This window comes from Nannospalax galili, unplaced genomic scaffold, assembly GCF_000622305.1.
Source record: "Nannospalax galili isolate Female #2095 unplaced genomic scaffold, S.galili_v1.0 scaffold591, whole genome shotgun sequence".
Lineage (NCBI taxonomy): Eukaryota > Metazoa > Chordata > Mammalia > Rodentia > Spalacidae > Nannospalax > Nannospalax galili.
Genome location: NW_008330926.1, coordinates 5,288,132 through 5,306,171, shown reverse-complemented (window position 1 = coordinate 5,306,171; position 18,040 = coordinate 5,288,132). Strand labels below are relative to the sequence as shown.

General features: G+C 43.3%; 1 protein-coding gene across 4 annotated transcripts in view; it reads right to left on the bottom strand.

Annotated features, from left to right (window-relative positions):
* Positions 1-17,863, bottom strand: part of LOC103751986 (small proline-rich protein 2G) — a 219,455-nt gene extending 201,592 nt beyond the window's left edge. For 2 of the 4 annotated variants that reach the window (XR_003847437.1, XM_008855622.3), the window contains exon 1: positions 16,701-17,863. The gene's annotated coding sequence lies outside the window, so the exon portion shown is untranslated. The other 2 variants (XR_003847438.1, XR_003847440.1) reach the window with 2 other exon arrangements.
* Between the last annotated feature and the right edge of the window lie 177 nt (positions 17,864-18,040).

Genomic DNA, 18,040 nt, shown 5'->3' with positions numbered 1-18,040 from the left:
ATCAAACCTGGGTCCTCTGCAAGAGCAGTCAGTACTCTTAACCACTAAGCCATCTCTCCAGCCCCTGTAGTAGTCTTCTTAGCCCACCCTGGGTAAGCTGTGTCCAGACCTGCCAGAGCCTGGCCATACTTATTGCCACTTCCTATGTGGGACGGTCACCAGGTAGGAGATGTGGCCACATTCCAGTATGGTGGCAATGCTCACCAGCCACACCTGTTCCAACACTCCCACAGACACTGATCCCTGCTGAGGACACTTGTCCTGTTCTGCCACAGACTTAGGCTCAGGAGTAAGAAGGTAATTTATTGAAAAGAAAGAAAGAGATAAAAGAAATTTAAAAAAGAAGGAAGGAAGGAAGGAAGGAAGGAAGGAAGGAAGGAAGGAAGGAAGGAAGGAAGGAAGGAAAGGAAAGGAAGGAGGAAAAGAAATTCTTCCCACAACAGCCCATCCAAACAGAGTAATCACAACAGCCATGGCATCTCTGGAACTCAATGTTATTTATAAAACTCATTCCAGCAAAGGCAAGAAGTAATTTGGACTCAAACCAGGCAGACTCCATCTCCATCAGCCAAAGGTTTGGCTGAATCATATCCATTGTCTCATATTTGAATCACTGGGATTAGGACAATGAGAGCAACAATTATTGTCACCCTGTTCTCACACAGCCCTGGTGTCTTACTCTGTGTTTTATTGGGCTTTAAGATCTGACATTGTGCTGAGCAAAAATAGGGATTAAGTGCAGCACCAATATGTTGTGTTCATAACCAACTTGCATGGCAGTGACAATGATACTAGTGGTGGTGGTGCCCAAGGGCTGACTCCCAAGTAGGACTGAGTGACCTACTCACCAGGGCAAGGTTAACTCTCAATGAAGTAGTATCCTTATAGGCCATAAATGCCAATCACCTCCAAAGTTATAGTTCATTCCTCAGTTTCTTACTCTTCTTTCAAAAAAACCTAGTTAGCAAATCCCCCTGAATTTTGTGTAGCCTGCATTTAAATGACACCACAGTATGACAGATGCTGGGCTAAGTGCTGGAGGTTCATCAATGAGCAAGTTTCAGTCCTCTCCTCAAAGAGTTCTTAGCCTAGCAAAGGAGATGGACGTGTAACATAAGTTATAAACACAATATGGAAAGTGGGGGTGCTTTTTTGACAGACAAGCTTGGAACATTGAGGTACACAAAACAGTTCCCATGACACAGTTTTAGAGGTTTCTTGTGGAAAATAATGTCTGACTTCATTGAGAATCTCCTTTCCATCCAATGTAAAGCAAGGTTGAGCAGCAATCCCAAGGCCAACCCTGCTGAAAGGATCCATAATAGTCTCCTCCTTTATGATGGAAGTTTAGTAAGTGAGCTAGGGTTTTTGTTTAGGGTTTGTTTGAGAGTTTAGTTTTGGTTTTGGTTTTGATTTTGGTTTTTGAGACACGGTCTCCTTGACCTGGAACTTGAGCAGACTGGCCTCAATCTTACAGAGATCCACCTGCCTCTGCTTTCCGAGTGATGGGATTAAGTGACTGAACTGGGGCCACTTAATTTTTCTGGGGTCTTTAATTTTTTGGATTCCTCAGAGAACTCAGCCTGGAATAGCTCCAAGATTGAAGGACCAACAAAATAACCTTCCATCTCAGAATTTGGGAGGTTTGCACTCTACACATACTCTTTCAGCCCCCTGTGACTGTCCACCAGACAAGAAGCAGGACAGACAGACAGCATTTTCGTGAGGAATTTTGAGAGACAAAAATCATCTAAGCTTTCTGTCATTAAATCTGCAGTCTCTCATTGTTCAAATGGGAAAACAAATAGTGTGGGTCAAACTGCCCGTCACAGCATAGAGCTGTCTTTACACTGCTGAGACAGTATACATGGTCCTCAGAGACAAGGGGAAGGATTTCTTGTTTGTTTGTTTGTTTGTTTGTTTGTTTGTTTGTTTGTCTGGAACAGTATGTCGCAACTAGATCGTTCTCAGAAAATATCTCCTGAAGCTGATGTTGATACAGAACTCCATTATATAGGACTTCAACTTTGGTTTTAAAAATAAAACATGAGAGCTTGGGACTCAGACAAACCTGACTATCAGGGTTATTGGCCAAGATTCAGCTACTTTTGAGTGTTACCTTAGCAAGTTCTTAATGCTCCTCACACTTCACTCCTACCCAAAAACTGTGTGGTGAGGGTCCAATGAGGCACACATGGAGAGCATGAACTGAATGCTGGCACTTTGTGTGAGCTCAGCAGATGGTCATTCTTACCACTGTCAATAGTAGTACTGGGGGAGAACTGGGAAAAAGGGAGATTAGCCAGATCTTTGGTCCATCATCAACTACAGAGAACACGAATCTTTCAGAGACAATTCCCCAACTCACATTTCCAACCTCATCCCTCATTAACACCTGACATTTTTCCAGAAGCCCTTATCTTTCTGCCTGTAACTCTTATCCTTGCACACTATGCGCTGCCTGGGTGGAGACCTGCTCTGAACTGCTATCAGATGAGCACTCTCTAATTTAAATGAATTGTACAATCTTTCCTTGTAGATTTAATCACTCACTCTTTTCCAGTAGCTTTCCCACATAAAAGATCCTGTTTTGTCATCACAACAGCCTCAAAACATGGGCAAATCAAATTCATTTCACACACGAAGAAAAGGTACAGAAAAGTTAAGCAACACATGTAATCTGGCAGCTGGCAAGTAACAAGACCAAGCTTACACCCTGGGATTACTGACACCAAATCAGTCACCAAATTATCACAATGCCAGGACATTTTTAGAAGCAAGCTAGAAGTAGAATGTAAGAAAAGGCTGGGGGGCACTACCAGGTAGATCAGAAGTTTCTAGGACACACTCCCAAAGTGTGCCTCTGGCCTTATCCAAACAAGATGCTCTGGGTCAGCACCTGAGTCTTGAGTTTCCCCAGGTCCAACAATCTTCTTCCCTGAGGAAAAATGGATCTGTTTCTGTTGTGAGATGTGAGTCTGTTCCCACAGAAAGAGATGGATCTCTGTCTGCCAGAAGAGGTGGGTTCATCTAGAATCTTGGCAGAACACGATAGGACCTATGCAACACACATTGCATTTCCCAGGAGACCTGTGGAACAACCCTCCATGTGAAACAGGAAACCCATACTTTTAATAATTCCCAAACTTAGGGAGTGCACATATCTCTTCCATAATTTCTCCCAGATCTATGCACATATTGCTATATATTTAATATGTATCTCTAGGTCGACTCACTGTTTTTACTTACTAAAATTTCTTTAAAAGAAAATTTAAAAAGTGTTACCTTCCTTTCCCTCATTCCAAGCGATCATATCTATAGAATCATATATCTGAAATACCTGTCCGAATGCACATCAAAAGTGATACATGCTACTAGAATAAGGAGGGCTCATGATTCACCTGCACCAAGCACACCAGTTCGTACAGCTCTTCAGCAATCCATATGGGATCTGACAGGGATTTGTGTAGAGTAAAATGAGCTAATTACTGTGGAGTGCAATTAGGTGCCAAGGATAATTTAATCAGACACCGACATCACAATCATGTTGTAAATGAAATAACACCAATAATTCAGAAACCTGTGATGGCAACTCCCTTAAAACTTCTAAAATGCTATAATGTCAGTTATCTACCCCCTTTGAGGGTCAAGATGTCCTCATAATAGCCTCTGGAAGTTGCTAGATTGAGATCAGAGGGTCCAGAAATAGATATGAAGAGAGATTCTCCCCAGTCGAGAACCAGCACTGTTACAACTCTGGACACAGTGTTTCTGTCCTTCCTACCTTCCTTTTCTTTTCCCACCCTGCATTTTCTTCTTTATTTCTTTCTTATCTTTTCTTGTCCTGACTCATGTGCCCACAGACTCTGGACTTCCTAAAGCTACAATGTCATCCCTTCACTTCAGCAGCAATCTTGTTGGAGAGATGAAAAGCAGGAGGAAAAGTTAATAGTGTTCCATCAATCCAAAACACCAAGTATCCGGGACACTAATAATCCAGAAGTGGGCAGCCACCAATTCTTTGTGCTAGCACACATTGTGGCCATGCTGGGCACTGTGCTGGGTACTGTGATGTGACAGTGAATAATTCCTGACTCTCCTTCCTAGGGGACCTCAGTCTAGTGAGAAACAGGATTACAGAGCTACAAGAGGACATACTCTCTCACTCAGACTGAGGTGCTGTGGGAGCCTTCCTGGAGAAGGTAACTGATGAGTATTGAAAGGTACAAAGAAATCATGCAAATCAAAGGAGAGAGGTTCTTTCACAGATAGAGGGAAAAGCACAGGAAAAGACAGGGAAGCACAAAATACCTGATTTGGTGGGCAAGGCAGAGTTGCTATGTTTGGGCAGTGAGTGTTGGGCAGAAATCTGTACTTGATTATGATATGGGGAGACCCAAGAATTTTAGTAGAAGAATGAGGCAAATATAAAGCTCTGCCAGAGACAGAGATGATAAAGAAAGATGCGGGTTCGATCTACAACTGCATTGCTATGCAGAGCAACGCAGTCACCTTGCACACCAAGAATGACAAGTGAGAATCAGCAGCAGCCCCTGGCCAAGGAGGAGTCCAGCAATCCTATCTGCCTTCCCAGGAAAGGGAGCTGATTCTTGAGTAGCAAAGGGATGAGAAGAGAACTTCTGAAGCCTAAAGAGGGTAAGGCTTACATACACACATGACACATGCATCACGAATAGACGTGTAAATATCACATACATAGATGTGTGGACACACAAAGATAAATGTAAATATATCTTATACATAGACACAGGTACACACATATATACACATAGATATGTGTACATATCACACGTATACACAGAGAGAAATGTGCACATTTGCACATGTACTTGCAAATAATTTGAAAGCCAATCAAAACTGAAGAAACCTATCCATGATTTTCGGTTTTCCAACCCTAACAAACAAACCTCATGTCCTCTAAAGTCTGTCCAGTTGCTTTTACCCTTTGCATCCCCAGCTCCCCAGCACTTAGCTGTCAAGTATTCTGACTTCTTTTCAAAATGGGCCCCTAAAGTGTCTTTTCCTTCACCCCAACTTCCTCATGTCCTGTTACCCAAAAAAGAGGCCACTTCTGACTACACACTCCCAGGGGAGTCTGGGAGTCTGGGAAGAAAAGGAAGCATTTAAGGAAACAAGATAGAATTTGTACATAGAGTGGAATCAAGGGTTCCCTGAAGCTAAACAAAGTTTAGGGGTGGAGGCACAAGGTTCTATACAAAGAAGTCAGGGGGACCAAAAAGAAAAGCTCTGAGAAAAGAGATGTGACCCACACACAACAAACCTTCATTCTTACCCACTTTATAGCCAGCCATGCTGTACACACAAAGGACGCTGTGGTCTCCTCTCAGCGTAGGGCAGGGTGACAACCGATGCAATTCAGCAGAGTTCCTGAGTCCAGACACTGCAGGACAGCTGCAAGGTCTAAGTTTCAGGAAGGGCAGTGGGCTATGGAATGTAGCCACTAAAACTAGAGGTCATGGAAACCCAATGGAGTGGTGTGAGGATATCTGCATATCAGTGTCACAGGTTAGGTCAGCTCTAAAAATGGGAGGATTATATAACTTAAGGGAGAAAAAAGAGAGCAAGATGAAAATACCAAAATTTTAATGTCGATTGTATTTGGACACTAGAATTTTAGGTAAATGCTTTGCTTTTGAAATTTGTTGTGAGCCTGTGCTGTTGTTGCTGTTGTTAATGGGTTTTGGTTGGTTGGTTGTTTGCTTTTTCAACAGAATAATTTACTAGAGGTTGAGGGGCCCACCACCAGAGTTCGCTTCCCAGAGCACTTACACACAACACGAACACTTATAGGGACACAGTCACACAAATTAATCTCTCTTCTGGGGTCCAAAGTGACATACATCAGTTCAGGAAGATAGAAGCAATGAAGACTACCCACAAGCCTTTGCTAATCACAAGCAATTATAGACATCCTTGGTAATAACATTCTGAGAACTCCCTCCAGCCAACTTCACTACCTGTCCCTCCTGCAGTACCTCCTGGCTCCTCCACTCTCATCTCAGATGGGGACGTGCTTGCAGGGAGAAAAATTACCAAAATTCTCAAAACTTCTGGCTTCAGTTTGAGATTGGCTGGCACTGGGGATGGACTGAGGCCCAGTGCTGCTTCTCCAAGGCCTGTGGTTCTCATCTAGTTTCTCCCCTGTCTCTGCTTCTGCCTCTCCCCATTTCTCCCTTTTCTCAGTGCAGAGAGGGGCCAGAGGAAGGAGGCTCCAAAGGGGCTGGGAGAGAGGTGAGTTAGAGTGGCATGATGGATGGAGAAACTGAGGCCTGGGGGATAGTATTGTTACAGAGTTTGAAACCACTGGGAAAAAGATCACCAGACTCAATTCAAATTTTAATTGGTCAAATTTATTAGGGCTATAGCCATCAAGCAGTCCCTTAGTCAGATTTAGGATCCATGGCCCCGAGGGGAGGGTGGAACTAACTTTTAAAGGCAAAAACCGCAAATCCCATAGGAATTTCATCACACATGAGGAATGCCAGGTGGTCCTGAATATGGTCAGCATGCCCAAGTTAGCAGATAAGCAAACTACAGAAGCCAAGGCAGGCTTGTGTTAGTTCTTCACTTAAGGAGGTATAGAGACCTTGGCAGTAAGGCATTTTCTGATTAAGTACAGCTGCAGTATCTGGGAAACCCAAGGTCAGCTACTCCAAAGAAAGCACTGTTCAAAGGGAAGCAACTAAGTTCAGGTGCTTAACCTTGAAGCTGGCTATTTTCCTAACTTTTGAAATTTAAAGTGGCTGCTTTATACAAAATGAAGTTACTTTGGCTATTACCATTTGGGGGGACTCCATTTGGGCCACAACACTATATCTTGCTGAGTTTATTGGTGGGCAGCTAATAACTGTAACTCCAGTTCCAGGGGCCAGGTTCAGATCTCTCCCTCTCTCTCTCTCTCTCTCTCTCTCTCTCTCTCTCTCTCTCACACACACACACACACACACACACACACACCTAATACACCTACTCCCAAGATCTCAGCAGAGGAAAGATTATGATTCCATGATTCCATCCTCCAGAGCAGACCAAAAACTAACACAGCTCCTGGCTGATCCAGAAAGCTGACAGTTGGGCCATAGGTAGTCAAAGTCTCTGAGGAGACATGATGCAAGGAATATTTTGAGAAACAAGTCATGGTAAACAAGGGGAATCAGCACCTTGGTGGTAGATAATAGGAGAAAGAAGACTGCCGTGGTTAATTTATTTAAGATGCTTTCTATGGAAAATTAAACCTGATTTTTTAACTTCCCTGGACTGTGATGCTAAATTCTCCTCATCTTCTTAGTTAATGAACAGATGTTCATCAATAGGTACTCTGAGGTACAGGCCTGAGTTGGATGAGACTGTGGAGATTTAGGTATTCCAGTCTTACCTGGATCATATGGGTAGCCCAGAAAGGGAAGCCGCATGTGAATTTTGCTTCCATGGACACTTGAGTTGGAACTCTCTGAACAAACCAAACAAGGAAGTTGCTAGAGATCCACCAACTGAATTTTGGTGGTTCTCATGTTTATAAGCAGTGGGAAAGTTTGTCCCCAAGTTGTCCTTCTGCTTTCAATACATTCCGCTGTTGAAATAAGAACTACAGCGTGGAGGAGCAAACATTATGAATAATCAGTAAGTCTGAAGAAAAAGTGGTCAAAACGGAGACTGGATCCAGAATCCAGTCTTCAGTTGTGAATCCTTAACAGCTTGTTACAATAGAAAGGTGACGCCCAACACCCACTGCAGCCACAGGAAATTTTTGAAAGTAGCACTTCAGAATCAAAATGTTCTCAGGTGAGATGATAGGATCCTGAGTTTGAAACCAACCTGGGTTTTGTGGTGAGACCAGTCTTAAAGAAAAAGAATCAAATGAAAATCCCTTGTCATTCAGTGATCTTGAATGAAGGGGAAATACATGTGTGCACTTCATGCAGTTAAAAGGTATGGATTTAAACTTTTAGTATAAAAAGCCGGCTGTGGTAGCATACACCTTTAATCCCAACACTGTGTAGGCAGAGGCAAGCAGATTCCTGTGAGATTGAGGCCAGTCTGGTTTACACAACAAGTTCCAGGCCAGCAGGGGAGACCCTGTCTCAATCCCCCTGCCCCACCCCCCCACAAAAAAACTTTTTTAGACCAAATACTATAAAAGGCTGTGGGTTTGAAATGCGTCTCCTTTTTCTTTCTCTTCTATTGATTTCCAGATTTCTTTGAGTTTGGACTCAAAACAACATGGAAAATCACCCAAAGGAAATCAAGGGATGGGCTAGTTAAGGATCCAGCATTCTTAAATTACAGACAGCGGTCCAATCCCAAGAAGCATCCAGCTACCATCATTATCTCAGAACCAAGCAGGACCAAGACCGCAAAGCTGCTCCACTCATCACTCCTTCCTTCTAGTGAAGCTTATATATGAGCTGCAGAGGTGGACCCTGAGCCCTCAGGCCACACGGCAGCTGCTTGCCTGTAAAGACTGGGCCTTGCCATTCCTGATGTCCTTCCAGGCCCAGAAACTAGCCCAGGCTAGCAGCTTCCTTCAGCTGGTCAGGATCAGCTACAAAACCTCTGCTGTCACTTTAACTATACCCTCCTCACACTGCCAGCTCCAAGAGGAACACCTTTAGGGGAAATAAAAAGCCACAACTCAAATCTATAAAGACAGATGCACTGAGAGACATGCCCAAGAACCCAGTGTCTGGTCTTTGTTTTGATACGTAGCCTGGAGGAGTGGTTTAGCCTCTTTCTGCATCTATCTCTACAACTGAGAAGGATGATTAGAAAATCTCCACATGCCCTTCCAGCACCTACAGTCCATCTGTGGATAAAATTGCCCCCAGAAGATCTGGAAGCATTCATGAACATTTCCTCTCCTCCCAGCCTCCCCAAGGGCATGGATATCTCCTGGCTGAGGAGGCATCCTCTCCTTCCCACTTTTCCAAAGAAGAAACCTACATCACACTTGGAAAAAAAAAAAAACGAGAGATTAAGAATGAAAAGGGTGAGTCTGATTCTGGCTGTGTAAAACATTCATTTAGTCATTTATTACTTATTTATTGATTGATTATGTGTGTGTGCACATGCGCATGCCATGGCATACCTGTAGTGGCCAGAGGAACAAACTCAGGTTCCTTTACCCACTGAGCAATTTCACCTGCCCTAATTCTGCCTTTGGTATTTAAAGGATGTGGAAATCTGGGCAAATCCATCAGCCTCCACAGGCACCTTATCATCCAGAAATAAGGACGATGTAGGGCTGAATACACAGGACTGTTGAGAAAAATCAAGCAGTGGCAGCAGTAGATAGGCCTAAGAATCTAGTCGCATAAGGTGTCCAGCCCAGGTGAGCACTATCCCTAGCTGTACTGCTCACCCTGTATGCATCTTTGGGTTCTTGGGGATCATTTGAACAATTTGGCTGTAGTCCTCACCACTGGCAAATGAGCTCCAGGAATACCCAAAGAGGGCCGACCTGAGCCCATGTCCTGATAAAGACTCGGTACGTGGGGAACCTTAGATGCAGAATAAAGAAATAACAGGGAGCCTTCCTCAACCACAGCTGTAACTCAAAAAGAAAGACTAGTCTAATGGATGTGTCATGTGCAAGATATCTAACCCATAATAACTGTAGCACAACTGTTCCCCAAGGCCTCAGAAAGGGAAAGTAATGAGGGAGACTGAATCAGTGGATGGGATGAGTTCAAGGAAGCTTCCTGGAGAGGGAATTCTGCCACTCAGCTGATCTCTCAGACCACGAAGCCGTTTTCTTCACTTAATACTCAGGGCAACTACCCCATGAAACTGCCAGCCAGGAAAAAGGAAGAGAACGAAGGGAATGACAGCCCCTGAGACACATCCTATGTCAGAACTGAAAACTGTCAAAACAACTCTCCAAATCTCTGCTCTTGCCATGCTGAACTTGGAAGCTCCTGTCTGCTATGCATTTTACTCTTCAAGAACCACCTGTGTGGTTTTCACTTCGGTTAGGGAAGAAGGTAGCACTCAGTCTTGAGGACACAGATGTGTAGCTCTGTATCCTTAAAAGCTGTGATAACCACATATTAGCTGGAGTTTCCCAGACTCAAGAGCTATAATCTTGCCTCAATCTGGGGACCTAAAGAATGTGCCTCCAGGGCTGGAGAGATGGCTCAGCGTTTACAAGCACTAACTGCTCTCCCAGAGAACCCAGTTTTGTTTCCCAGGAGCCACATGGCAGCTATAAACCATCCTTAACTCTAGTTCCAGGGGATCCGACACCCTCTTCTGACCTCCACAGGCATTGCACAACACGGGTGCACCTACCTACATGCAAGCAATACACTCATATCCATAAAATAAAAATAATAAAATATAAAAAAGAATGTGCCTCCCACCAGAGAAGCATCCTTCTTAGGGTGATTCCAGTTTCCTCCTTTCCTACATCTCTCCCAACAGATCTTGTAAAAACCACCTGACCATACATCATAGTAGTGAACAGTCTTACACTGTTCTCTCCATCCTTCTCCCTTGCTCTGAAGAAGATGCCTGTAGAGGAAGTTATGAGCCCCTTGCAGAAATAAGCTGAGCTGAGAAGCAAGCAAATGTCTCCAACATTTTGTGATTTGTGAATCAGAGGGTGAAATTTCTCCAAAGATCATATCTGTGGTTATAAATGAGCCCTTAACACTCTGAACTGAACCCTGTCACTCTTAATCATCTGAAACTCTTTAAAGTATTTTACTTATTATTTTTATTTTATGTGTATGAGTGTATTGCCTACATGCATGTAAGTGCCCCAGAGTCATGCAATACCCATAGAGGTCAGAAGAGGGTATCTGATCCCCTGGAACTGGAGTTACGGAGGGTTGTCAGCCACCAGGTGGGTGCTGGGATAGAACCCAGGTCCTCTGAAAGAGCAGTCAGTGCTCTCGACTGCTGAGTCATCTCTCCAGCCCCCTGGAACTCTTAAGAGTTCCCTCAATTCCAGTGAGACATACTGAATACCAGTTAATACTAAGAACCTCACCGGCACATTGAACCATTTGCTTTAAGGATCTGCCCCTCTGCAGGAGCAGGGATCGTGACCTAATCTGTCATGCTATACAAATCATATGCGCTAGCAAGCATGCATTTCAGGATTAAGTGCCTAAAAGATATAAATCTTAAAAATTTATCATGCCATGTCTTACAAAACTCCAAATACCTATGTTTCCTAAGTCTACAAAAGCCTATCATTTCCCTACTACTGTGCTAAAGGTGATAATCAGATGTTATGTATACAGGTAATCCAGTAGGAAAATTTTGACCCAGAGAATAAAAAATAGGCTTCTATAATATACATTCCTCATGCAAGATTAGTTCAGGGCTAAGGGCCGCAGATAGGGTACTGCTGTAATACCACATCATCCATCATCTACCTGTTGTCAAAGTGGATATACATTTAGTAAGGAGGGGTTCCTTACTAAATGCTATATAGGGTGGCAAAGGCAGGCACAACACCGTCACCCCCCCCAAAAGAAAATTTACCAAGGAGATCCATATACAACATTGAAAAGTTTTCTGGGTCTTCTCTGATGTTTAACAGGGCACTGTATACCCATGTTGGTTGAACCAATGAACACAGAATTAGGGTTTCAGTTCGGTCTCAAAGAGAGTAGAATAGTAGTTACTACATACAGTAAAGAAGGAAATGGGAGCAAGCGGAGGATGGATAATGGGTCCCAAGACACAGTTAAACAGAAGGAGTAAGTTCCCATTTCTACATCACCATAGGGAGACTGTCATGTACAATTTCTTATATACTTCAAAATAAGAAGTGCTCAGTGGTTCCAGCACAATAAAATGTTGATTATGTTGATCATATCATTTTACAATGTATAACATGTACCTGATTATCACATTCATGGGTGCAGCACCATCCACTCAAGCATGGGAAGCCTAATTTTAACTAGTAGATTCTTTTTTTTTTAACATGATATGAAGCTGAGAAGGGATGGGGTTCTGGGAGAAATTGGAAGAGGGGGTTGGGTATAATCAAAATATATTGTATATATGCATGAAATTCTCAAAGAATAATTTTTAAAATAAATAATAAAAAGGAAATTTAAAAAATTAAGGGCACTTCAGGATATGGCTAGATTTTTTTAAATTACACTTTTGGCTTAGTTTTATTCAGTTGCCACTAGAAAACATTATATTTGGAATGATCATTGCTTATGGTATCAAGTGCATTTGCTTACATGAGCCAATCCAATCTTACATGTTTCCATTCCTGTAAAGATCTGTGGTGCTGGCAGTAGAAGGTGTTGATTATGACTGCCTCAGCAATGACATCACTTGAAATAAGGCTAGTCCAAATTAATACGTGCTGTTAGCATAAAATATACTGGTTTCAAAGAGTTAGTGTGAGAAAAAGAATGTAAAATGTCTCAGAAATATATTTATGTTATAATGTTGCTAGTTGGGTATAGTGAAATAAATAAATTATATTAAAACTCAAAAAAATTATCAAGCACAGTGGAAAATATACACACAAAAAAAATACATAAGGGGCTGGAGAGATGGTTCAGCACTTAAGAGCACTGGCTACTCTTGCAGAGAACTGGGGGTCAGTTCCCAGCACCCACAGGCAGCTAACAACCATCTGTAACTCCAGTTCCAGAGGATCCGACGCCCTCTTCTGACCTCCAGAGGCACTGCACACCCAGATGCACTTACATACATGCAGGCAAAATAGTCATACAAATAAATAAGAAATGAAAGCAGGAGAGGTCTCATCGAAGAGGGAAAGGGAGGAGGGAGGGGATAGATGTGAAAATTACTAAAATTCATTGCATACATGTGTGAAATTGTCAAACAATAAAGTGTAGGAAAAACTATCACTCTATATCACTCTACCTCATAAATAAACAACCATGTGTCAATTAAAAAGTCAACTTAGCCAGTGTGGCAGAGCACGCCTTTAATCCCAGCACTCAGGAGGCAGAGGCAGGTGGATCTCTGTGAGTTCAAGGCCAGCCTGGTCCACATAGTGAGTTCCAGGACAGCTGGGGCTACAGGGAGACCCTGTCTCAAAAAGGCGAAAAAAAAAAAAAAAAGTCAAGTTAATTTTTAGACAATCTGAAGATTATTAGCTCTTTGAATTATTAGCACTTGAGTTTTCCAAATTTAAGAATTCCATACAGAAACAGAAAAAATATTTCCCTCCAAAATGGTGGTAATATGTAAAAGACTAAAACTGCATCTCTATTTCTACCTCTATTTGAACTAGATTGAAATCCTTAACATTCCAAACTTTTGAAACCACTAAAGGAAAACACTTCAAGATACAGGCATGGGCAATGATTTCTCTGAAAAAGACTCCAACCACTCAAGAAAAAAAAAGTTGAAAAAAATTGTAAATTATATTGAACCAAATTATAGAGGTTCTGCAGCACAAAGTAAAAAGTAAACAATCAATAGAGCAAAGGGACCTACAGAATAAGAGAAAAATCTTTGCCCAGGTATTCATTCAGTGGAGGGTTAGAATCCAGAATATATAAAGGATTAGAAAAATTCAATGCCAAAAGAACAAATGATCTAATCAGTAAATGGGCAAATGAACAAAACAGGTACTTTTTAAAAGAAGGTTTACTTTTCTTTTTAATTATGTGTATGTGGGTGTGCAAATGTGGAGATGAAGTTAGTTGTGAGCCACCCAACCCGGTTGCTGAGAAGTGAACTCAGGCACTCTGAAGGGTTACAAGTGCTCTTAACCACTGAGTCATCTCTCCAACCCCACACAGACATTTCCGACCAGCCAAAACGTTCAACATTTTAGCCAACAGGGACATGCAAATCAAAGTTACATGAAGATTCCATGTACTCTAGTCAGAATGGCGATCATCAAGGACACAAACAAACAAACATTGGTAAGATTTCAAGGGACCGGAGACTCCTATTAGTGCTGATGAGACTGTGTATATGCCCAGACACCGCAGAAATCAGAGTATCCTCACAATATTGAAAATACAACTTTTATGTGATCCAGCTATACCACTTCTGGGGATACACCCAGAAGAATCAAGTCAGTTTATTACAGAGTTGCCTGTATATCCCTGCTCACTCATTGCTATTCAGAACAGCGAAGTTACAGAATCAGCCTAGATGTTGGGTGGACAAAGATGTGCAAATATGCATAATGAAATTTTATTCGGCCATAAAGAAAAATAAAACTATGTCAACTGCAGCAAAATTGAAACGAGATCATTGCATTAAGCAAAAGAACCTAGTCTCACAAAAATAAATACTGCATGTTTCTCTAATATATGGACTCTATGGCAGGAAAACAAAAGGCCTTAAATAAAAAGGGATCTCTTAAGGATGTGGAGGGGAAAGATGAGAAGGAAGCCAGAAAGGATAACAGTGGGGACAAATGCAATCAAAGTACATTACACGTATTACAGAAATATAATAAAACTGCTTACTTTGTATAATTAATATATGATAAATTTTAAGAAAATTAAAACAAATGTGGTAATCATTATACAACTATGATACTTATTTTGATACGTAAGGGCAGCTCAGATCACCATCACTTTATAAGAAACATTACTTAAAACACAAAAGAGGTAGGAAGGCCGTGATTTGCTGAATTAAAAATTTCTCTCCCTAAAAATGCCCTACTGACCTCCTGTTACTTAGACTGTTCCTTCAGACTGATGAGCACATGGTAATGGGCCAATGTGGTCCACAGATCAATGCTAGAAGCCATGGTTCACACTTGCTCCCATGTGGCCTGATTAATTAAAAGGACTCCTTTTTATACACATGGTAATCACTATCAGAAGAGCAGCCTACTTCCCTCCCAAGCCTCCATGGCACCTCAGCTTCAAGCTAAGAAACCTGCCTTCTCCAACAAATCCTGGCTTCTCCCTCAGTGAATCCTCCAAGCACAGGAACACCCAGACTCCTCCTTGGTTCACCTGGGTTCAGGCTGTCCAAACTGAGAGGAGTGCCATAAGTTTCTGAAAGCCAAAGTCTAATCAGGATCACTTGGATCATTAAAGCTCCACCATAATTAAGGCAATTTCTTATTGGAATTGTTATTTCAACACAGCTGGGTGGGGCAAGGTTCAAATGTGGTATCTTAATAACAATTGAGTTCCAATGATGAAAGAAGGGGGAGCACTTTATTCTTCATACACAGAGGTGATGCTGCTGGCCCTGGAGTCATCAGGGAAGTTAAGTTAATCCCATGGAGAAGAGTTGAGCTGACTTCACATGCCTTCCTAGCAGACCACAGTGTCACAAGTTGGAAGCAAGGATGTGCTGTCATATAAGAAAATGGCAAAAGGTCAGTCTCACAATCTACGTAACACATCTACACTTTTACATGACTGTTCCTTCTTCATGTGTCTATGAAACAGGTATTAGGACTCCTGTTTGGTACACAAAGTAACTGAGGGTCAGAAAGCTTGATCACTCAGCAGTCAACAAATACCAAGTTCCTCCTCTGTGCAGGCATTACATCAACCACAGTGCCTTTGCCTAAGGTGACACAACTGACAAGTAGTAAAGAGAAGACCCAAACCCAGTCACCAACTCAAACCCATTCCATTCTATGGCTGCCTCTCAAGGTCACTATGTACCACCAAGGTACAATAGAAACAAAAGGCTATGATGGGAAGGATCATCTTGTTAGTTTCCACCTCAGCAAAAAGCAAAGACGATAGTCAATATTGACAATCAAATCATCTACTACCTCCAGAAAAAATTCAAAGTGGGTAAGAAACCCCAACCCTAACTGAAGAAGTGTCAGCAACCAATGGCCACTCGAGGTTGGGAGGGGAAGAATCAATTTCATTTAAAGGTGAGACTCTTGGTGGTTGACCAGGCTCCAGTGGATGACACACCGAAGTGCATTTTGGTACACAAATTTGACTATATGCCTTAATATGTATTTTAGAGTGCATGAAATTGGGCAGAAGATAGTAAGGGAGCACAGATAAGGGAAGGGATCTAAATACTATCAAGATATATGAAATTTGCAAAAATTCTATTTTAAAAAGTAGCCCCCAGAGTCATATTAGTTACAGCACTGTCCAAGATGTACAATCCAGAACTTGAGCTGGGGATTCACGCACCCTTATAACCCAGTAGTCAGGGCATAAACACCCCAGCAAAGAAATTTATGAACGCCAGTGGAGAAACTGTGGCAGAACAGGGATGGATTATGAAGTTTTAAAGATTTCCAGAATAATGAGATCAGAAATCAAACAGAATTAAGAGATACTACTCCTTGAACTAGAAATGAGATCTCCAGTTTGATGCAGTTACCTCAAGAGTCTGGCACCTATTCCTCAAGTACAGTCCTCTGGTTATGGCATGTGACCCATGCCAGAAGTTTAGAAAACAATTTGTGCCATCCACTCTAGCTGGTCATCCCCAATGACCAGCCTGCCCACAGTTGCATCAATGAAGGGGCCAGTCATGCACTTGGGACTGCCTATCCCAAGAATGCCAAAAGCTTCATGAATGGGCCACCCCGTGGCTGCAATCACCGGTAGGTGGGGCCAAAAGTTATTGGTCACGTAACTGGGGCCAGACACACGAGAAGGTACTTGATCAATAGATGAGTCAGAGCAGGCAAAGAGTATAAAACCTCAGGAGCTCCAGTGCTCCTCACATCACCAGCATCTCCTCTCCTCACTCACCCTCCCTGGTGCTTCGGGTAAGTGTGGGCTCTCCTGGCTGTCTGGTCTCCACAGCTGGCCTTGCTCAGCTTGCAAGGCCCACCTTCCCTTTGGAAGCTTCAGGACCTCAGTCTTCTCTACTGCACTCATGTTGACAGGCGGTTCAGGAAAGGCATGAGGGGTGAGCTGAGGCAGGGCGGGTGACGCTCCTGGTCTTCTGTCCGAATGTTAAAACTCCACCAAGGTACAGCTATTGCCTACCTCTCTGGCATCCCAGGGTCCAGAGAGTGCTAGACACAGGAGGACTGACTCTGCGTTGGCTATTCAAGGCAGCCTGCCATGGGCTGCATGAATCCCGCGAAACTGTCAGGAGAGCCTGAACTCACAGAGAGTAGGAGGGATGTCAGAGAATGTTGCTAATGGGTAAGGTTTGAGGAGACATAAATCCAAGCCCTGCTTTACAGAGGCAGACGTTCCTCTGTTGGGGAGTGACTTGTGAGGTGCTGGGATAAACTTTCTACTACCTGCAGTTCTCTACCAAGCTTAGATTCCAAGGACATCATCAAAAAGGTGTCTGCTTCCTTCTGGTCGTATGTGCTGCTCCAGGGTCCTTCTCCCGTTTGCAAATAGGACCACAGTAGAGCCTGCCTTGTCTAATAATGGGTCCTTGGATCATATCCTCACTTGGCGGACAGACTGAGTTTAAACTAAGGGCTTTTGCGGAGAATGAGTACAACAGTCCTGTGATGTCCAAATAGCGCCCACCCCCTTGTGCTGGAAATGGGTAAAGTCCCAGGTAGAGATTTATTGCAATTTTCTCTTTTAACTTAAAGAATCAGTACTGAGATTGGAAGTGCCCTGAGTGTTCTTTTATGGAAGATGAGAAGAGGGCAGGTGTGTGGGTGACCTGGCCCCTCCCCCAAACCATACAACAGAAAACAGGCAGAGAGAGACGGTGGCACCACTGGGTGGGCTATTTAAAGCTTGTTGAAAACCTTGTGATCCCAGCCAAGCACTCTTCCGCACCTGAGCAGGGTCAGAAGACCGGTCTGGGTAGGATGCTAGGAGTGAGCAGGATTTTGCCATGGATACAGCCGCCTCCTTCGCAGCATCCTCCTGCTGCTGGTCCAGTGATGCTCTTCTGCTCTTCTTCCAGGGTTCCCCCTCACCTTAGAAAAGATGTCTCACCAGAAAAAGCAGCCCACACCCTGTCCCCCAGTGGGATGCGGGAAGACCTCTGGCGGAGGCGGCGGAGGCGGCGGCGGCGGCGGCGGCGGCGGCGGCGGCTGCGGCTTCTATAGCGGCGGCGGCGGCGGTGGCTCCAGCTGCGGCGGGGGCGGCGGGGGCGGCTGTGGAGGCGG